At 38.8% G+C, this 23,186-nt stretch overlaps 1 protein-coding gene across 2 annotated transcripts in view; it reads right to left on the reverse strand.

The window, feature by feature from the left end:
• The window catches only part of PSD3 (pleckstrin and Sec7 domain containing 3), a 458,929-nt gene that overhangs the window by 285,806 nt on the left and 149,937 nt on the right, over positions 1-23,186 (reverse strand). The gene's annotated exons all lie outside the window — the stretch shown is intronic.

Here is a 23,186-nt window from a genome sequence, read left to right on the forward strand (position 1 = left end):
CTGGGCGCCTCAACCCTGTATTGGTCTGCATTTCCCTTTGTTATTACTCCCAACCATTTGGTGAAGGGCTGCATGTTTTTCTTATGCATTTCCCATGTAGAAAGTAGACAAAAACCCTGGCTAATAAAGAAACAAGGACGATTTTCCTGAGAGAAAACCCCCTCCCTTCCTTCCTCAGATGCAGAATGTCTGAGTAAGTTTCTTCATCCACTCCGAGGGACCCAGAGTCTCTCCCACATTATGGTCCAGCCAACAGTACCTGTGCAGTACAATCTCTGAGACAGAGTCAGAAAAAAAGACATGAGCTATTTAAAGTCAGTAAATATTTTTTCAGCAGGAAGCCTCCCCGTTTCACTGTTTGATTTCTGTGGGGGAGAGGAGAATGCTTTCAGAATATCCCTGAAAAATAAGAGTAAAGTCAAAATTGAATAGGAAACTTAGTATGTTGAGAAAAACTTCCAGGATCCCAATGCATAAAACTGAAACGGTATCTTATGCAGAATCCCAAAATGTGAAGCAGTGAAAACAACAATTAGTATATATTTAATTTACTGAATCAAATATACATTTTCCTATTCAAATGGCAGTTAGCGAGAAGACATTCTCATGAACAAAAATTTAAATTGGGGTGTTTATGGTTAACAGGTATAGTCATATTAGCCCAGTATCCAATTTCCTTGAGAACCTGGTTTTGGTTACTTTGTATCAAGAAAATCCTAGTATTTATAGAAATGCTGTGTGTTTACTTTGACAACTTATAAAAGAGTTGTCATGAGTTGTCTTGTTGTTTTTAAAGCACTGTGAATACACCCTTCCTATTGAATGAAATATTTGATAAATGGCAGGTAATATAATTGAAACAACATGAAAAACTTGATTCCAAGGCATACAGAGAATGAGGTAACTTGGAAACATGAAAGAACATGTTATCCAGCAGCATGCAAAATGTGATGAATAGTAATACATCAGAGAGTGTATACTGTTTCATATTCCATTTTTAAAATAATTTGAAAAATATTTTAGAAATTAAATTTGAATCAAGTGTTGATGGAATCCAAGAAACACTTCTCTGTGATGGCAGTAGATAAAACACTTTCATAAGACAGAACCAAGAAGATGTGGCTTGCTGGAATCAGAAGAGGAAGCAACTTTTCAAACTCTGATTTTAAAATGGAAGACAGTGAAAAATAATTTGTTTTAAGATTCAGTGGTTTTTAATATATTCACAAAATTGTATGGCCATCACCACTAATTCCAGAACATATTCATCACACCCCCCCAAAAATATATATCTATTAGCTGTCACTCCCCATTGCCCTGTCTTCTCAGTCACTGGTAACTACCAATCCATTTTCTGTCTCTATGGAGTTGCATATTCAAAGCATTTCATATAAATGGATCACACAATGTAGCATTTTGTGTCTTTCTTTTTTCACTAGCACAATGTTTTTTGTTTTTTTAAGAGAGAGGGGAAGGGAGGGAGAAAGAGGGAGAGAAACATTGATGTGTGAGAGAAACATTGATCGGTGGCCTCTCGCTTCTCTCAGGCACCCAGACCAGGGACTGAACCTGCAAGCCAGGCATGTGCCCTGACCGGGAATCAAACCCATGACCTTTCACTTTGCGGAACAACACCCAACCAACTGAGCCACACAGGTCCAGGCAACACAAAATTTTCAAGATTTATCCACTCTGTAGCATGTATCAGAACTTCATTCCTTTTTATTGCCAAATAATATTCCATTGCATGGATAAATCAGTTTCTTTAGCCTCTCATCAGCTGATGAATATTTGTGTTGTTTCCACTTTTTGGCTATTATGAATAATGAACATTTGTATACAAGTGTTTACATCTACATTTATTTTCAATTCTCTTGGGTGTACACCTATGAGTGAAATTTCTGGGTTATGTCTAATGTTTTGAGATACAGCTAGTTTTCCAAAAACACTACACCATTTTACATTCATCCCAGCAACATCTGAGGGGTCCATTACTGTCCATCTTCTCTATCATAGCCATCCTAGCAGGTGTGAAATGGTATGTCACTGTGATTTCAATCTGCATTTGTTTCCCTAGTGACTAAATTTATTTTCCTAAGTATTTTATTCTTTTTGATACTATAACAAGTAGAATTGTTTTTTAATTTCATTTCAGATTATTCATTGCTACCATACAGAAATACACTTGGTTACTGTATATGGAATTATATCCTACTATTTTGCAGAATTTATTACTTCTTATAGCTTGTTGGTAGATTCCTTAAGATTTCCTCCTATGTATTTTTCATCTGTGAATAGAGAGAGTTTTATTTTTTTCTTTCCTATCTGAATACTTTTTATTTCTTCTTCTTGCCTAAGTTCCCTGGCTCGGTCCTCCAGTAGGATTATGAACAGAAGTATTATGTTAAGAGCAGAAATCCTTGTCTTGTGCCTGATCTTAGGAGAAAGCTTTTAGTCCTTCACCACTAAGTATGACGTTAAGTGTGGGTTTTTCACAAATACCCTGTATCAGGATAAGGATGGTCCCTTCTACTTCTAGTTTGTCAAGTGTCTTTATAATGAAAGTGTGTCAAATTTTATCAAATGCTTTTTCTCTGTTAATTGAGATGCTCATATGAGTTTTGTTTTTTATTCTAGTAACATGATGTGTTACATTAATTGATTTTTATATACTGAACCAACCTTGCACTCCTCAAATAAATCCCACTTGGTCATGGTGTATAATCCTTTATATCTGTTGCTAGGTTCAGCTTTCTAGTATTTGTGCATCTATATTCATAATCAATATTGGTCTGCAGTTGTATTATCTTTTTCTGGTTTTGGTATTAGGGCAATGCTGACTTTACTAAATGAATTGGGAAGTATTCTATATGGCATTTGTTTACACCTTTTTATACTTTTAACATTTTCTCCCTAATCACTTAGAGGACTTTAGTTTCTTTAGCATATTAAAGCTATAAACTTATTGTTAATATGCAATGAAAGAGAAAAAAATGAACAATCCAAAAACATGTTTTTCTTTCTTAACACAGCTGTATAGCTTAAAGTGATCAGAGAAGTACTTAGTTCATAGTGGGAAACATTTCCTTTAGATTTTATAATGCTTTTCATTATCGCACTAAGTTAGAGTATAGCCTTACAAAAAGTCAAGGATCACACAGTATAAAATTCCAAAGGCTGAAGGAATCTAAGAATTCATAGACCTAACGGAATTAAGTGAGAAAACAGGCTCAAAGGAATGGTATCCTTATCAACAGGACACAGGAATCAAAACCAGAGCCCGTCTGTCCCACCTCTGCTGTGCTTGCATCCCTTCCCCCCTCCCCTCCATCTTTATTGGTAGTGACATACTTTAGGATGTGTCTTCAATCTTTCCCCTGAAGTTAAAAAAATATCTTCAGAAATGGTTATCCAATGTTCAGCCTCATTTTTCCACTTCATCTTACATACCCAATCTTCCTAAAACAAAACTGTAGGTCGCTTTCAGTAGTTCCCATGGCTTACAGAATAGAGTCTAAAGGCCAAACTCTTTGATGCAGAACTTAGGATCCATAATCCAGTCCCAAACCATCTTTTCCAATCTATTCTCTCTTTCTCTCACTTAACTCCCTTTTCAAATGTTATATCATTGCTTCTCTAACTGAAGGAGGAGGGCAGTATACAACCACCTTGAAAAGGTTCTCTCCGATATATACTGAAAATAAAGTTAACTATATGTACACTCTCAGCTCTGTACTCCTTTGCCTTTGCTCAACCTCTTTTCTCCACATGGCATAATTTTTCCTCCTGTCTCTACATGATCAGATTATTTTCACCTTTCAAGGCCAAATTCTGTCTTCTGAACTAAGTCTTCCCATAATCACCAGCTTTGTAATAAGTCACCTCCTACAAATCTCAAGAAAATTTTAGCTGTACATTGTATATAGTACATATACTTGAAATAAACATGTCAGCTCATATTTTAAAACTTCAAAAGGCTACAATTTTAACCCATCATTAAGTGTTTCAATGAAACTGTCCATAGTGACCACTGAAGCCATATGTAAATTTGACACCAAAACCCACTATTGTGAAACCCAATCAACAGAACGAAGAAAAGTTGAACTTTGTCATTTGGGAGCCTGCTCTGGTCTAACAGTTTACACTGCCATCTGTACAGCTCCCACTAAAACACTGGCGCACTGGCTCAAAGACGACTGACCACAAGAAAAGGGGCCTCAAGAAATTAATTAATTTTCTACCCCATTTTTAACACTCTTCATTAACATGTAACAACAGCAAAAGCATCGACTGTGGGAAAATGCTTGTAATATCTTGATAAACAACTTGGCAACTGGTCAAACAAAGGAGATAAAGGGCGAAGGGCAAAGCCCCGCATGAGGAACAGCTGCTCCACTATTATAATCAGTCGTCCTGTTCTGAATTTACTGTTCTAACAGGTTTTGTTTACCATTCAACTGAAGAAGGACTGGCACAGACCTGGGGAAATAAATGTTCTGAGAAGCTAAGCAACTTGACCAAGGTAAACATAGTGCTGTTCAATAAAGTATTTTATGAAAATTAAGTCAGCACTAGATTCCTGGTCTTTTGTTTCTCAGGAGTAAATGCCTGGGAAAAACTAAGAGGCCTCTTCATTTCTAAGAGCAGTACTATAACGTTACCAAACATAATAAAGAATGAAAAAAGTCTTCTACTTGTAGCGTCTCGGTGGAAATAGCCTTAAACCTCGTGAGACTCTTGGACAAAGCACCATCACCGGCTTCAGCATAACATCAAGCCCTTCCCTTCAAATAAGGCAATTTTGTTAGAAGGCAAGAAAGGTTTATTTTTGCTTTTGCTTTTCCTGTCAACACTTGAACTAACTTTAACAACATATAAAACTTCATAAGATAGTAATCCTGACCTTTTTATTTAGAGTGTCTGATTTATTCCTTTATGTTTAAAAATCAGTACTATTTATGTCAGGATGATTTTTAAAAAAACAAAACTTCTTTATGGTTTTAGTTCTCCCTTTTAAAACAGGGCTATACCTTCTGTTAAATGCCCATCATTTCCAAAATCCATTCACTCATTCAGTAAACACTTAATTACCTTTATGTACTGAACACTGGGGATTCAAAGCCGAATATTGCCAAGGCATAAAAAGTCTATGTGGCATGTTAGAAAGCTCCCTGGCAACATGTGAAGGATGCACAGGGGGAAAGTTCAAGTGCAAGTAGACTCAGGAGCAATAATGCAGGTGAGATGCTGAGTGAGCCAGGGCAAAGGAAGAATGGCTGGTGCAAAGGTGCAAGAGCTGCCGCTTCCCCACTATCACCTCTGCCTCTGTCCAGCCCTCTTGCGTTTTACCGGCATCCACAAAGCCACTGCTCAGTCTATGCCACCACTGTGGGCTCTGAGATCTATCTTGTTGGAGCTTTGCTTTGCCTGTCAGTCTGCATCTGTCACTAACATGAGAAGCAAATGAAACCTGAAATAGCTGTTACTCCTCCAGAAAGTCTGACTGAATTAGTCCTGACCAAATTTGGTCTGATATATGTTACAAAGGGATTTGCTAAGTATAAAAAGAGAAACTTTAGTACTTTCCTAAATATAACCATACACTAGTAGAATATGAAGTAATAAGACTTCATAGCTTTACTGCATTTATTTTTCCCCTTTAAGGAATAAAAATGTAGTATAAAATGTGTACGAGGGAAGGGAGGAGAAAGGAGAGCTCTTCACCCTCATGTGAAATATATATACTTTTCAGGCTATCTATTTATATTCCTTTAGAAATCATCCTTTTCTAACAGGAATCTTGTCCATGGCTTTGTGTTTGGTCAGATTTCTAACAAATTATTTCCTGTTGTGTAGAAAAAATGCTTTTTTCCTATGGGGAACTAAATCCACTGACTTATTTTTTGTTTAATATATTGAGAAAGAAGTAGGATACTTTTGAATGTTAACAAGATCAGTGTTAGGAGAGCTTAGGGTTGTATATTAATGAATCATTTGTTATTACAGGACTGTAATAAAATAAAATGGAAAGAAAGAAATTTCTTCAACATCAAACTAAAAAGCTTCTGTAAAGCAAAGAAAATGATCAACCAAATGAAAGGCAAAATACTGAATGAAAAAATAATTATAAGTTCTTTATCTGATAAGGGGTTAATATCCAAAATACATAAATATATAAAGAACTCATACAATACCACCACCCCCCCAAAAAAGCAAACAATCTGGGCAAAAGATCTGAAGAGCTATTTTTCCAAAGAAGAAATACAGATGGGCAACAAATACAGTTGACCCTTGAACAACATGGGTTTGAAGTCCACTCCTATGGAATTAAAAAATATATATACTGTAAATGTGTTTTCTTTTCCTTAAGATTTTCTTAATAACATTTTATTTTCTCTAGGTAACTTTATTGGAAGAACAGAGTAGAAAATACATGTAACATAATGCATTAATCAAAGTTTTTGTTATTGGTAATGCTTCCGATCAACAGTAGGCTATTAGTTAAGTTTTGGGGAAGTCAAAAGTTATACACAAATTTCAACTATGCCCCTAAACCTCACTTTTTCAAGGGTCAACTCTACATGAAAAAATGCTTAACATCACTAATCACCTTCAGAGTCACGAAATATCACCTCACACCTGCTAGGTTGGCTATTGTCAAAAACACAAGAAATGACAAGTGTAGGTAAGGATTTGGGGAAAGGGAACCCTTGTGCACTGTTGGTGGGAATGTAAATTAGTGCAGCCATTATAGAAAAAAGTATGGAGGTTCCTCAAAAAATTAAAACTAGAACTACCATATCTAGAATTCCACTCTTTTGTGTGTATCCAAAGAAAACAAAAACAAACTCTAAAAGATATGTGCACTCCCATGTTCATTGCAGCATTATTTAGAATAGCCAAGATATGAAAGAAACCTGTGTCCATCAGTGGATGAATGGATAAAGAAAATGTGCTATATTTATATACTAGAATATTATTTAACCATAAGAAAGAAAATCTTACCATTTGCCACAATATAGATGGACCTTGAGGCTACTATGCTAAGTGAAATAAGTCAGAGAAAGACAAATACCATACTGTACAATCTCATTTATATGTGGAATAAAAAAGAAAAGCTCATAGATACACAGAACATATCAGTGGTTGCCAACGGCTGAGGGTGGGGTGGGCAAATCGGTAGAGGGTCCAAAGGTACAAATTTCCAGATATAAAATATGTAAGTTATGGGAAAGTAATATGCAGCATGGTGACTATAATTAATGATACTGTATTGCATATTGAAGGTTGCTAAGAGAGTAGATCTTCAAAGCCCCCATCACAAGAAAAAATTTTTTATAACTATACAGTGATAGATGTTAACTAGACTTATTGTGGTGGTCATTTCACAATATTAACAAATATTGAATTATTATGCTGAACCTCTGAAACAAATGTAATTTTGTATTGAATTATACCTCAGTTATTTTTTAAATATCTTTAAATCATGGAGAAATGAACCTGCTCCATAAGATGGGCTTCAGAAAGACTGTGCCCTTCTAAGAATAATCCTGTTTGAGGACCAGTAAATGAAATGGATTTTCTTCCACTCTGGCTAGAAAACTCCTTAAAAGAAAGTGGTTGAAGAAAGTAATAATACTCAGCCCTGACTGGCGTGGCTCAGTTGGCTGGGCATTGTCCTATAAAGCCAAAGGTTGCTGGTTCAATTTCCAGTCAGGGCTCATTCCTGGGCTGTGGGTTCGGTCCACAGTTGGGGCACATACAAGAGGCAGTTGATTGATGTTTCTCTCTCACATGGATGCTTCTCTTTCTCTCCCTGTCTTTCTCCCTGCATTTCCCTCACTCTAAAATAAATAAGTAAAACCTTTTAAAATTAATACGCAGAACAAGAACTATCTGGCAATTCTACTACACACTCAGTCACAGGAAGCTGAAATGTAAAGCAAGTAAAAAAAGTTTATCATGAGAGATTCTGAGCAATGGGATGGGTGTAGGTTTTCTAAGAGAATGTGACTGCCGTGTCATGCCTGGAGCCTTTGGGAGTAGCACAATTATGAATTTTCTACACACACACTCCCTAGAAATTGGGCCCCGTTGTTTTTAGCAAAGCATTTTTGTTTGCTTTGTTGCCATTATATTGGAAACTCCAAAAGATAAGAACTTTGTCTGTTTCTTCACCATTATGTCCCCAGAGCTGAGCATAACAATACCTAGCAAAATGAACATATTTGTTGAATCAATGAAGCAATGAAGAATGTCCTATAGTCAACAGGACACCATTTAATAGAACCTAAAAAACAAAAACAAAAAACAAAAAAACCTCCTAAATACAGGCAAAATAAAGTGCCACCCAAATTCTGTCCCCTGCTCCCAAGTACAGGTTTGAACTGAATGCTGGAAAACTGGGGGTCCTTCCTAACTTTAGAGGAGCTAATTCTTCCATTTGCTCAGCCGATATTTATTGGACACCAAGTCAAATATGTGTGGGGTGCTGGAAAACAGCAACAAGCAAGGTCGGCATGGCTCTTGCCGTCAGGGAGCTTATAGTGCAGCACCTCCGTCGATATTACTTGTCTGCTGCAGACAAATTCAGGCAGCGGTAAAGTTAAGTGGGACAGCCTTGGCCACCATTATAGAATTCAACATAATTTTACACGGCTATTACCAGTAAGCATAGTTTTTTCAGTTGATGACCTTAGTCCCTAAATGCTATGCTGTACAATATGGAAGCCGCAGCCACATATGGTTGTATAAATTTCAATTAATTAAAATGAAAAAAAAATGGAAAATCCAGTGCTCAATTGCATCACACAGACATGTAACATTTTTCCATGGTCACAGGAAATTCTATTTGAAAGTGCTGCCCTACTCAAAGTGTGGCCTTGTGACAGTAGCACAGGTACCACCCAGGAGTTTGTTAAAAATGCAGGCTTAGGTACCACCCCAGACTTTCCTAATCATAACCTGCATTTCTAAAAAGAACCCCATAAAATTTGTCTACCCATCTACATCTAAGAAACACTTCTCCAGAGAACTACAACAATATCTATAAGTTGTTCTGCCCACATTTAAATCACTGTGCTTTTATTCTAAAAGATAATCTCAAGAGTTCCTACCTCCTAGTGGAAAGGTCCAACTATTTAAATCAAATAGACACCTCTAAAGAGAGCAAACAGTCTCTCATGCCTACCAAGAGAAAGCCTTGCTCAATCTGGTCTGGTGTGCCCTCCAATCACCCTGGGATCCTTTTCAACAGAGGAAGAGATTCCCTCTCCAGTGATATGGCCTCTTCTTTATTTCACAGCTCATAGCTAATTTCTGTCACAACGAACGGTCCATTATTCTACACTTCTGCAAAAAAACCATAAAATCCTAAAATAACTGCAAATGTAAACTTGAGATTAATAAATACATAGCCTTAAAGAAATTACATTGGAGGCCCAGGCTGGGTAGCGCAGTGGTTTACAGCACTGTTCCCATACACCAAATTGCAGGTTGCATCTCCAGTCAGGGCACATACAAAAAAATTACATTGGCACTTCACATAAAAGCGCTGAGGGAAAGGTAAGGTTTTTCAATATTTTAAAACAGGGATATTTTTGCAATCTTTAATATTCACATCGTTGAATATGTTACTTATAAAATAAAAATTCATGGGCAAATTCACTTGATGAGACACTTTCAAGAACATACTAAGGGTCTATGATCTAGTTTCTGTGAGTATAATTCAACGGATTTTCAATCCTTTACATCATGGCTAACCTAGCCACTAAAACGCTATTTTCTCCCCTTTCCATGTAGATTGTTCATAAAATCAATACTGTCCTTGCTATTCTCTGCTCCCTAATGACTATCACTCAGCAAACACATTAAAACTTACATAATCAGTTAATATAATAAAAGAACTATGAATTCTTAAGTTATTCAAACACTGGAAATTTTGCAAAAACAAGCTTTTAGACACACTCCCCTTGACTTGTCAAGAAGGAATTCAATTCCAAAGACAGAAGGTGACCGCTGTTCCTTTCAGTCTGAGATTTCATAAAATCAATAAAAACTTGGAAGACAAAGGTCCAATTTACAAAGCAAGTATAAAAAGTAAGCTTTGCAGGGCTAAAAAAGTAACAAATGCATTTCACCTGTAAGTGATCCTTAATGGAAGAAAAACAACTGTTTTTATGTCTAATAATCAAGAAACCCCTCCAGTAAACACAGTGGTGCATATATGGGTCAGATCTGCAATGTAATAGAAAAAGCTGTATTAAAAAAACACACATACGGGAGAATAATCTAATTCATTTTTTCCTAAGCAATAGATAATATATTTAGTATCATAAAAATAACAGAAAATGAGTACGAGTACTGAGAATTTACTAAATGAGTAATCTAAGTGCATTATATTTGGGCACACACTCTTTAATAAAAGTCAAATTTTGGAGACGGCTATAGTACGTACTGAAGGATGCTGGCTATTGTCTGGTCACTAACAATTCTCCAAAACCACTGGTATTTAAGGTATTTATATGCTGCAAAAACCAGGAAAAGGCCTGCCAAGCACTACACACGCTATTAGCATGTGCACACAAATAGAGACAGTTCCATTAACTGGACGCTCTTTCCCGAGTGATTAACGGTTAGAGCTGTGCTTCCCGCCAACTAAATTTCATATGCTAATGATTCAGAACCCATTTTTTCTCACTCAGTTCCAACCCCTGGGGAAATGATACCAGCTTACCATTCCAGTCAAGTTCAGAGGAAGGTCTGTAAGGTGAGGAGCAGGCAGCGCCATACACAGCACAGAGAAGGTAAAATGAGTGAGACAAGAAACAGCCCACTGATTTTCAAAGCAAAGTCTCCATAGCGCACACTGTTCCTCACCATCGAGAAGAAGCACTCCGCTGTAAGAGCTGAATTTAAGCCTATCTTTAAAATCACTGGTTTTTAAAGCTTGTTTCCTTTTTTTCAAACAGGTTTTTTCACTTTTATCTGTCATCCACCTCTCTGAATAATTTTTGCTTCTTTTTATCTCTACACCTTGTGTTTCTCTTTTCAGTTTTATTGCTCCTGATCAGAGTTGCACCTCTGATTTCATCCATTCTATCCATTTTCTACTACTTCTTCCTGTTTAGGAATCCACACTTTCAAAAACCCAATTTAACTTTTTTCTAACTTTACTGAGATATAATTGACATACAGAGTTGTATAAGGTTTACAACATGTTCGTTTTATACTTATGGATTGCAAAATGACTATCACTATAGCTTTAGCTAAAATCTCCATTATGTTATATAATTACCATTTATTTATTTTTTTTGTGTGTGGTGAGAACATTTAAAATCAACTCTGAGCAGCTAGGGAGTATATAATACAATATTAATAATTATAATCACTATGCTGTACATTAAATCCCCAGAACTTATTCATCTTATAACTGGAAGTTTGTACCTTTTGATCAACATTAACATGTCCCTATTTCTTTCACTCCCTGCCCCTAGCAACCATCATTCTACTCTCTGAAAAAACCCAATTTTGAAATTTCTCTCATGTTCACTAACTTTTTGTTTTTATTTTATTTGAAAAAGCAAAAGAAAATTTTAAACCTTTAAATAACTCCACAATCTTGTTTATAGTAGACTCTCCTGCTAAAGTTAATATGGACATAGTAGTATCAACATAAATTTGTATATAAAATTTTATATTTTAATATTCTAAAAAATGAAATTGATGTTTCAAAATATTACACAATCTTTTAAAAATCACAAGTGACAAACAGCTGGAGATCCTGGCGGCGATGATCAAGTACAGCTGTGGAATTCTCTCAGCTGCTGTGTGCCAGGACAGATGTCAGGTGCAGCGGTCAACAACGACCTCACTGGGCCTCCAGTCTGCCATGAGCCTCAGCTGGTCCATATTGGCATTCAGTAGTTTTCATGTTCAATAAGAAACCCACAGTTGTGCTAAGGATTCAGGCTGCAACCTGACATGAGCAATAATTCCAAGAATATCTGAAAATGCAAATTTTACAGAAAGTTTCAAGTCAAGTTCCCTCGTGGGAGAAATAAATCTGGAATTACTCTAAAAGTGACACTTTCAACAAACAGAAAACACAAACCCTATATGTAAACCAAGGAGTTAAAATACCTATCACAAACTTCCGGTGGAGACCACCTCAGGCCACGTGGGCACAGAACAGTTCTGGTGCTACCCTATAGCTAACCTGATGTCTTCTAGGTTATTCAGACAGAGCCATCTTCAAGCCTGCAGATGGAAAAAAGTTTGAGCTCTTTAAGAGAAATCCCCCCACTCCCACCAAATGTCACAATATTATGTCTTTCTAAAACTACAGGAGTAGCCCACTTTCCTCTCTGTTTCTATGTAATATTGAAAACCGGGAGCAGAAATAGTATGATAGAGTCCTGCGTTGCCAGAAAAGCTGGCTGAACAAAAACAAAAACAAACAAACAAACAAACAAAAACAATGAAAGGAAATAAAATGACAGGTAAGAATAATATTCTGCTTTCTATTTAAAAATAAAAATTTGGAGAAATCCAATGTCAGATGCTAAAATAAGCATTCCAGGTTAAAGCCAGGTGAGGCACTGGGCAAGAACGCTCAGAGGGCAGGTGGCATCGTTCTGATGACCGGGGAATTAAAAGAACAGTTGGCATGGGCAGCCCTGAATAAATGCAGTGTGCTCTTCTCTGTGTCGGGATTCAGCAAAACCTGGTGTAGCCCCAGGAGCCTCCTACCGGGATGGTCAAAAGACAAGACTAGTAAGCAAAAGCAGTCAATAAAACAGACGGATCATTTCACAGCAGCATTTTGCAAGAGATAGATAGATATAAAAATAGATTTGCCTGCATAGACCTACAAACAGAGGTTACTCACAGAGATTACTGTAGCTCCAGCAGTTACCCATTGATCATAGAAAATGCCCAGTTCATCAGCTTAACGCTTGAGAAAAGTTAGCTAGAAAAAGAAGCCAGCTAATTCAAAATCTGCTGTTCTAGTCAACTGGAAGCAAATTAGTTTCAAATTTCCTGGCAGCCCCTTTCGCCCTGCACTGCACGCGGTGATGTCAGTGGAAGCACTTTGAGCACCGGGAGCCCTGGGAGAGGAGCTGCCGCCTCAGCCCCTCACAAAGGCTAAGCAGCCTGTCTGGCTCGCCCTCTCTCTGCCTCTGTCGCTGCTCTCTGCCTCGGTCGCTTACCGAAAACAACCACCGTGGGGCTTTTCTATATTTGTGAAAACTACTTCCAAGGAGATAACTGAGATGACGGGAGTGAGCTTTAATGTAACCATTTCCCAGTGCAGCAGCAGGAACCCCAGCAAAGGCTCCGAGAGGACTGTACCATCCTGGGTGACATCAGAGGTGGGGCTGACATCTCAGTATTATGCAGCATTTTCGGTGCTGTGAGAACAAGCCACATGAAAAGAGATGGGTGGTTTCCCTTTCAAAGGATTTAACTCTCAGTTACTTAAGCAGAAAAGGCAAAAGTAAATATAATGGTGAAAAACTGCTGTAGGAAGATAAAAATTGTGCTTTGCCAGTCCTTATCTCACTGCTAAATGATGCTGCCATGGAAAGTCACTTTAGCGATGATTACATTACCGTTCCTGTCGTTAGATTAATATTTAATGGGTGACTGATGTTACTTGGGAAATGTGTCATGAAAAGATTCACAGTCATTAACGTCTACTTTAAATTATGATGGCATAAACTTTTACATCACTAATAGCACCTTGGATGTATGCAGTACCTTTCAACACCATCTCAATAAAAATACTAAATGTAAAAACTAATGGTTGTGTAGATGAGAAGAGTGAGGTGAAGAACAGCACAAGGTGAAGAGCATAATGTAATATTGGCCCTTAGTCTTGGAGGTTAATACAAACATTAAAAATAACACATCTTCTATAACCTAAATATTCTAACCAGTATAAAAAGCAGAAGCCAACAACACAAAGCGATTGATGTTTATTTTCATTCATTCCATATACATTTACCAAGTGCTTAATAGGAGCTAGAAAATGTGTTCAATTTAAAGTGCACATTTCTGGTAAATAATATAATCAGAATGCAGTTATTTATATAATGCTTATTATGTGCCAGGCACTGCACTAAGCAGCTTTATTGTATTAACTTGCTTTCTATCTGCTACCCTTTGGGATAGCTACCCTAATTGACCCATTTTACAGATCAGGCCACTAAAACATGGGACACAAGGGACTTATCTGAGATCATGTGGCTAAAACTGGCACAGACAGGATTCAAACACAGGCACTAAGGCCACCCTCTGGGCCACTAAGTTATATTGCCTTTTAGGGCTTCCTTGTGAAGTAAAGGAATTCTAAAGGGATATATTTGCTGGATTTAGAACCACAGCCAGCCAAAAATAACCACCTTAGAAGAATATATGCCCAAAGAGCAGAGGAGTAAGGTAGCATGTGCACCTGGAGAAAGCAAGCCCAGACAGTGAAAATAATACCCGGGCACAGAAGTTTAGGGCTCTCTGCTCAAGTGACGCTGGGCCAAGGGCTTAAAATCTTTCTGCGTCAGTTTCCTTCTTTCTGAGCTACAGATTTTAAAATTACAAGCAGTATAAAAATGTGGCTAAAGCACACGATCTAGACTTATAATCTGGGTTATATCACTTTCTAATTATGTTACCATAAGCAAGTTATTTAACCTCTGAGGGGCTCAATTTCCTCATCTGAAAACAAAAAGACAATAATGGGGTTGTTCTGAGGGTTAAATGAATGATGCAAATATATATATATATATATATATATATATATATATATATATATATAAAGCAGTCAGACAAGTAACTAGTACATAATAAAAGTTCTATAATAATAATAAATTTTATTATTGTTAATATAATCACCATTACTTTTAGTATTATCATTACTATTTAGTGTTATTTTTAAACTAAAACTGCCAGCTTCCTCCCTTTTCAAAAACCTGTCCAAGAAGAACTACTGTTTTCCAGAGTTGATTGGAAAAGCAGGAAGGACAATCTCTTTGGCTTCATACAAACATTTGCCAATCCATGCATCACCAGTTCCCTAGGAGGTGTAAGCTGAAGTTTCTGGGCATGCCTTCCAAGAAAGCTCCTCACAAGGGGAAAAACAGGGGCATGGAATGGGCCCTTTTGCCAACCCTAACCTCCACCTCTGCCTGGAAGGTGGACAGGGGTCAGAGCTGAAGCAGCCGTCTTTAACTGCAGGAATCCTGTTGGCTAGGGGTCAAAACATAAAGAGTCCCAAACCCACCATAGACCTCCTACTCCTATTAAGTTCAATTATTTAATTCAAGTGTTCTAGTATATGCAGCTCTTCATGATCCTGATACACAAAGGCCACAATTTCCCTACAATTTCAAAGGCAAATTTGATGGATGTGTTACTTAGCATGGCTTTTCTGTTAAATCCTCTGTGCCTGCATCCTGTTCAATGCCAAGTCCAAGTCAATGCACGACCCCGTGGGAAACAAGAAAAAGCAAAATATACTGCTTCCCAACACTAGTGGTCATGTTGTCTTATTCCAAACAGTGCAGTGAAGGATCGAGCGGGGAGGGCCGGCACGTGAAATGCTCCTCCTCCACTACCTTTCTTCCAGTCTGTGCATGGATTCAGATCTCCACTCTGCATGCTCATAAGTTAATGTTAAAAGGAGAAAAACAAACAAACTCGAATACATGAGTAAGGGTGCTTAATAAAGTTAGGCTATGTACCTACGATGGTCCCCTTAATTGCAACTACTAGTAAACTTCAGGAAATAAATGGCTTGACTACACAAATGTCCCATTTCCAAGTGTCTAGCAAGTCACATAACATTTTAATTAACACTGTCTTTGACTGATACCCTAAAACTCACCATTTCAAAAAGTGAAACTCAAAAATAAATTTGTTATATACTTTCTAATCTCTCATGGGCACTACCTCTAAAAAATATACATAACTAAGTTAACAGTGCCATCCTGAAGTTCTTGATTATCTTGTTTTTTTTTCTGAAAGATAATCTAATAAAGATGCCATTATCCTTGACAGATAGGTAATATCAATAATATTCAGAGGAGAAAACTTAAAAAATTCACAAACCAATATTCTGTTTATGCCTCTTCTGTAATATACAATAAATTGTTTTTCTAGAAGTATCACTGACAAATTGAACTAATCAAAAAGCTAGATTTATAAAATGCACTTTTTCATTAAAATTTTACCCTTGGCCACAGCATGGATGGACCCGAAGAACATTATGCTAAGTGAAATAAGCTAGTCAGAGAAAAAAAAATACTTATATGTGGAATCTAATGAATAAACTGACAAAACAGAGACAGACTCATAGATAAGAGAGCACGCTGACAGCTTTTGGGGGTGTGGGTTAGGAGGTGAAATGATCTAGCAAAAAAGAGAAAGACTCGTAGACAAGGACAACAGCATGGTGACTGTGGTGGGGGCGGCGTGGGGCGTAGGGGAGCGAGTGAGTGGAGGTGGGAGAGGGTATAAGGGGGATAAATGGTAATGGAAACAATACAATAAAAAATAAACTACTAAAAACATTTAAAGAAAAAATTTTTAAGGTTTTATTTATTTATTTTTAGAGGGGAAGAGAAGAAAGAAAGAGGAAGAGAATCATTGATGTGGGAGAGATACATCGATTGGTTGCCTCTTGCATTCCCTCCAACTGAGGACCTTGTCTGCAACCCAGGCAGGTGCCCTGACTGGGAATTGAACCAGTGACCTTTCAGCTCTTAGGCCAGCACTCAATCCACTGAGTCACACCAGCCAGGGCTAAAGGAATAGTTTATAAACAAAAGTATACCCACCAACTGCAACCATGTTTTTCAATAAAGAGAGTATGACATTTAATGATAAAATAATTTGAATGTTAACATACAAAGTTTGTATTGACTATATCTTATTTTCTGTAGTGATGCTCTGGCATTTGGGGCCTTGATCTTGGAGAAGCAGTCCCTGACAAGGGCTAGCGATTTTCCGGGAGGTACAACAGACTCCCCTGAGCGTGCACTTTTGATACACAAACCAGCCAGTGCAGAGCCACACCCCACTATCTCTTTCATCCATTTCTCTCACACTGAGCCCATACAGTCCAGGGCTCTACATCACCCCAGGGCCTGGTACTGGACAACTGGGCGCCACTCCAATAGAGCAGAACCCACAAAATTATCCAAACCATCCAATCCTCAACTTACTCAGCTACCCACGTGCCCTACCCATTCTTTCCCACAAAAATGCCACTGAAGGCCGGGCCATGATCTCCGCGGCCCCTCCGCCTCATCCCCAGTGGCCTGCAGGTGCCCATGCCTCCTGCTTCTAGGGATCCTTGGGGACAAACTTCTTCCTTCATGATGATGATTTCTGTGTCTGTGGGTCTTACCTTACCTGATTAAAACATATCTCAGATACAAATCTTGTCAAGTTTTAAGAGAAATGAAAAATTATTGATTAGGAATAAAATTTCAAATCAGTAATGTATTTCTAGGCTTTAGTGTCACTAGCACTGTCTCTTTAGTTTAGAAACAACAAGCTGTAGGTAATAAATTGTTATTTGACAAAATGTGTTACTTTTCAAAAAAGTCAAACAAAGTAGTACAAACAGGCTATTTAGTATGAGATTTTAGATTTAAAAAAATCTAAAATATACATTTTTAAGATGTAGGTCAAACAATCAAATAGCTTATACTATTTTCTTTATTATGTTAATTTTGCACATACATAAAATCACGTATTACATAAGACAATGAAAAACACTTGCTTTTATTCACTTAGTTTCAGAGAGTTATTTCATTCAAGCTTTTCACATGCAATTTGTCATTAGGCTCTTTGCTACCTCTGGGGTCTCTTTTGCGTTTTATTACATCTTCAGCTTGGTCTTAGGTTGAGATACAGCAATAAATCTGCATGATGCTGTACCTGGGAATTCTATCCTATCCCACAGTATCCACCCACTTCAGCAGATCCCCACAATGTAACTCTTACTGTATGACCTTTAAGTCATCTTTAAAATATGGCTTACAGTGTCTGCTCTAGGATCACTTAAAATTCTAGGGTCATTTCCCCAGGAAATGTGTGTTAAATTTCTTCTCTTCCTCCCTTTTTAGCCCATTTTAGTGATCACTATAAACATCCCAACTGGCATTGTCTATAGTTGGTTCAAGTTAATGTGTTTTCTCTAAAAAGTTCTTGGTTATTCAAAATAATCAAAACATCCCTAATACAGTAAGAACTTGAACACAAGACCATGCCCCCTTTTCTGATAACTTTCTGAGAAAAATGTCCTTGCTCTACTTTGAGAGTGTGGAGGTTATTAACTCCTTTTCACAGGTGAACAACATAGTGTTTAAGCCCCCTGAGCCAACATACAACTAGAAGATAAGGAGAGCAAGAAACATCCCTCAGACCAAAGCTTAAAGAAAAGAAAAGAAGGGAAGAGGAAGGGGAAGGGGGAGGGAAAGGAAGGGGAAGGGGGAGGGGGAGGGAAGGGGGAGGGGGAGGGAAGGGGGAGGGGGAGGGAAGGGGGAGGGGAGGGAAGGGGAAGGGAAAGGAAGGGAAGGGAAGGGGAGGAGAAGGGAAGGGGAGCGGAAGGGGATGGGAAGGGGAGGGGAAGGGGATGGGAAGGGGGAGGAGAAGGGAAGGGGAAGGAAAGGGGAAGGGAAGGGGGAGGGAAGGGGGAGGGGGAGGGGAGGGGGAGGGGAGGGGAGGGGGAGGGGAGGGGAGGGGGAGGGGAGGGGGAGGGGAGGGGGAGGGAAAGGAAGGGAAGGGGAAGGGAAGGGGGAGGGGAGGGAAGGGAAGGGAAGGGAAGGGAAAGGAAGGGAAAACAAGAGAAGATGGAATGAAGTTGGCAGCCCAAATGCAAGGACATGGAAGATCATAAGGAACAAACAAAACCAGTATTTCACATTGGGTTGTACTTACTTCACTCCTGTCTTTTGTTCTAGAATAGTTTGGGACCTTAAACTTTTTTCTCCCTTGTTAATTGTTTGTATTAACTTATTTACAATAGTACTCATTTCTATTAATAGGAACTATACAAACATCATTTTTAACAAATACACAGTAAGCCACTTAGTGAAATAATTTAGTTATTATTGAACAGTCTGGTTATCTCCAATATTATCCTAGGTAATTCTTAAAATGACAAATGGCTAATTAGTATTATGAAAAATGTAATCAAAACATAAGCCCCACTGACCCCAATGCAATCTGTACTTCGTATCTGCTTTGTCCCCTGCGGTAGCCCCATGGCACTGAGATACCCAGGATGCACAGACCTTGGGATGTGAGGAATGGGCAAGGAGCTTGCTCATGGTCAGTGGGAAACCATGTTCCTCATGTGTGGGGCCCAGGACAGAACCAGAACCCACAGGCTCCAGGGCAGCACAGGAGCAGATGGAAAGCAGAGTCTTGGGCCAGCGGCATAACCTGAAGGGGTCCTATCCATACCCCAAGGTAAAACTTGAAAGCAAATTCTCAGAGGAACTGAACTTTCCTTAAAGTACAGAAGTCAGTAAGTAACCAAAGACACTGAACTGAAGTCAGCCAGAAGGGCCCTATAAACTGCTCTTATCCAGCTGGCTCCTGGGTTAGGGTTAGAATTCTCCATTCTATAAACTCTCTTATTCGTCTTGCTGTTTCTATTTTTTTTCTTTCAGTAAGAGATTCTGCTCAAAAACTCTCGTCCTGTAGCAATGAGGTGAGAGAACAGCATAATGGTGCACCTCTCTGCAGGGGTGAACACGCGCACTGTGTGCAGACGGCCAGGAAGCAGGCTCGGAACGACTGCCCCCGCAACCCAATGGCAAAGCACAGCCTGGGTGGGAGGGTAGAGGGTGTCTTCAGAAGCTCTCTCTCCCACTGGCTCCTGTGACAATGTGCTGTCCCACTGTGTGTCTCCCCCTTCTGTCATTCTGCTGTTTCCTTGGCTTGTGGCACTGCCCTGCCTTTATTGTAAGTAGTACCAAGAATGATTAATGCTCAACCCATTGCTCTTCTCACTTAGTATTCTTGGCCTTCTAAAATGCAAGCTTACAGGAACTATCTATCATCTGACAGACAGGCCGGCGGGCGTGGTGGCTAACGTATTCTAAATGAGTTAATACAATAAAGTGTTTAAAATGATGCCCAGCACATAGGAAATTTTAGTAAGAGCTGCCTGATACACTTTTCTGGTGGCACCATTGCTATAGCTGTCCACTCTCCCCCCAAATGAAATCAGCCTTCGCTGGATTACTTACCAGGTGATCTGGCAAGCAATTTTGCCTCTCTGAGCCTTAGCTTTTGCCTATTACTTTTAAAATCTCATTAAAAGTCAACTTTGTCTAGCCTTTTGTACTCACCAAAATAAAAACTTGCAATTAATTTTGATTCATGATTCAAACAATTATAACTGTAGGCAAACAAGATGTTTATTTCACAGGATTGTTATAAGAATAAAATTAGAAAGGTCCTATGAAAAAGTAACTGAAAACTACCGAATGGTATTTTAAAGCAAGGCCCGATACTTCTAATTCCAGGTATCCAGACCTGACATCTCCCCTGAGTCTCAGTCTACCTCACACTTCCGTTGAGTGGGAGGTACTCATGGGGTAGAGACTACTCTATGTGAAAAGGAAAGATGTCAATGATTTAGTCAATTCAGAAGAAATTGTACATCAGCCAGACCAGACATCTGTGGCAAGGGCTAGAGGTGGACTGCTATTAACTGCACAAGGAGAGAAAACAAGATAACTTGAGACCACTTTGCATCCTTTTAATTACAAGAGTGAAGGAAACCAAACACACACACAAATTCTTACCAAGTACAATTAAAGGTCTCAAGGCTATATTCCTATCTATCTTGGCAAAAGGACCCGTTAATTTATGATAACGGCAATTTACGATAACAACATATGAGCAACTTACAATAATAACATAATGAGAAAAGAATACAAAGTAAACCCCAGCTAGAAGCAGCTCATGTAGAAGGTAACTGGCACTGGGGAGAGGCCTTAGGAGGAGTCTAAAGGGATGTGTGTCTCATGCTAAGAATGGCAGGGAAGCCCTGGCTGGTGTGGCTCAGTGGATTGAGCACCAACCTGTGAACCAAAGGGTTGCTGGTTCAATTCCCAGTCGGGGCACATGCCTGGGATGAAGGCCAGGTCTCCAGTTGGAGGTGTGTGAGAGGCAACCACACATTGATGTTTCTCTCCCTCTCTTTCTCTCTTCCCAAAAAATAAAATAAAATCCCCCCCCAAAAAAGGAATGGCAGGGAAGAATCTGCATTTTCTACAACAGGTTAACTTGAGCCTTTATGCTTAAGAGCCTTTGGGTCTTCTGCCCTGTGCTTCCCCCACAGACAGTGGTCAGGTCCCTGCCAGGAATAAACGATTCATTACATATGCACATTATTTCACCGTGCCAACCCATGGCCTTCACTCTCTGAAAGGCACTGCCAGGTGAATAAAACGACTGAAGAAGCCAACTCTCTCTTTCCTGGGATTGTGTATGGGGTCTGAGTAACTAAAAGCCTCTCTGAACTGTGCCTACCATCCCTGAAAGGCAGATCTGTCCAGAGGAGCAGACAAAAAGCAGAATCAGCACCTTCTAATGATCTGACAGATGTCTCCTGCTACATATTCAACATGTCAAAAACATCCTGATTAATTTCCCTGAAAACCAGCTCCTGGGAGAGAATTCCTATTTCAGATGCATCATTAACCTCTCCTATCGCTTTAGTATTGTATTTACAGTCCCCATATCTCAGCACATGTTTAGTCTCCGAGACTATTATTATTCTCTTAAAGTCACATGCCTATTCCTTCATTTATATTTTTATTACTGTCTCTTCCCTAGAGCAAGTACTATTGCTATAGGAATCAACTACTCGCCCTAAGCAGCCTGCCCATCCCCACCCACACTCATGTCCTCCAATACACACTAAGCAACTGCGCTAGATTTACCCTACTAACCTGCTTTTCTGATGGTTGTCGCTGTCCACTACATACCTCTCCCCCATAATGAAACAACAAAGAAATTTTTAATGGATCCCCAATGTAAAATTAAAGCTGCAATTCTTTAATTCAGGAGTCAGCAAACTTTTTCTGTAAAAAAACAAAATAGTAAACATTTTTAGCTTCAAGGGCCCAAAGGTCTCTTTGCAAATATGCACAACAGCCACAGACAATAGTAAATTATTCCACGGCTGTGTTCCAATAAAACATCATCTACAGAGACGAGAGATGACTAGCATGTGGCCGGAGGGCCACAGTGTGCCAGCTCATCACTCGATACCCTGAGCAACCTGGCCACTAGGTCTCATCTCGATGGCACTGTGTGTTAGGGTTTTCTTTCTAAATGTAACAAACACATACCATATAAAAGAATGCTAGAAGAAAAGTCCTAGTTTTACAAATTACAAAACGGAGGTCAGAGTGGTTATGCAGCTTCTAGCTGGGACTGGAAGCCAGGGAAAGAGCTACCACCCAGTGCTGCTTCTCCACTGGTCAACTCATTGTCCCTCTAAGCGACATGCTCCCCTTTGGACCTTTGCTCACACAGTTACTTGCTTCTTTCCAACTACATCTTACTCATCTCCGCTGTCTCCCCTCTAATGCATTTATGAAGTCCTTCATGCCTGATCCAACTCAGAGTGACTGCCCTTCCCTTTTAAAAATATGTATTGTCGGTGCTTTTCTTTGGTTCCTTAAATATATTCATGAATTCAGACTGTCCTCCCTACTTACTTTCTAGCTCACCTTTTCTATATCCTAAATAACCACCATTGTGTTCAGAAATTAAAAGGTATTCATTAATCCTTTACCAAGAGGAAGAGGTCCACTTACAAGGCAACCCATGGATACGTGCACTTAAAATAATTTCACCGCTCTTCATATTTATAAAGATTGTAGCAAGTGGACTCTGTACAGTAAATACATCCATTCTTTAAATAGATAAAAAAAGAAACTAAGAGCACAAATTGATCTCTTTGGCCTTTCCAGTATGAGGTACCTCTTGCAAAAATAATTATGATCTTATGATCCCATAGATTTAGTAACTGAACTACTTACAAACAGTTATTTTACCATAAGCATCTTATTAGTGTAGTTGATTTAGGGTACTAGGAAAATATCCTTAAACTGATTTTTTCTGTTACCCACGTCTAAGAAAAGTGTTTCTTT

The sequence above is a fragment of the Furipterus horrens genome, unplaced genomic scaffold, assembly GCF_987537825.1.
Source record: "Furipterus horrens unplaced genomic scaffold, mFurHor1.1.pri manual_scaffold_12, whole genome shotgun sequence".
Taxonomy (NCBI): Eukaryota; Metazoa; Chordata; class Mammalia; order Chiroptera; family Furipteridae; genus Furipterus; species Furipterus horrens.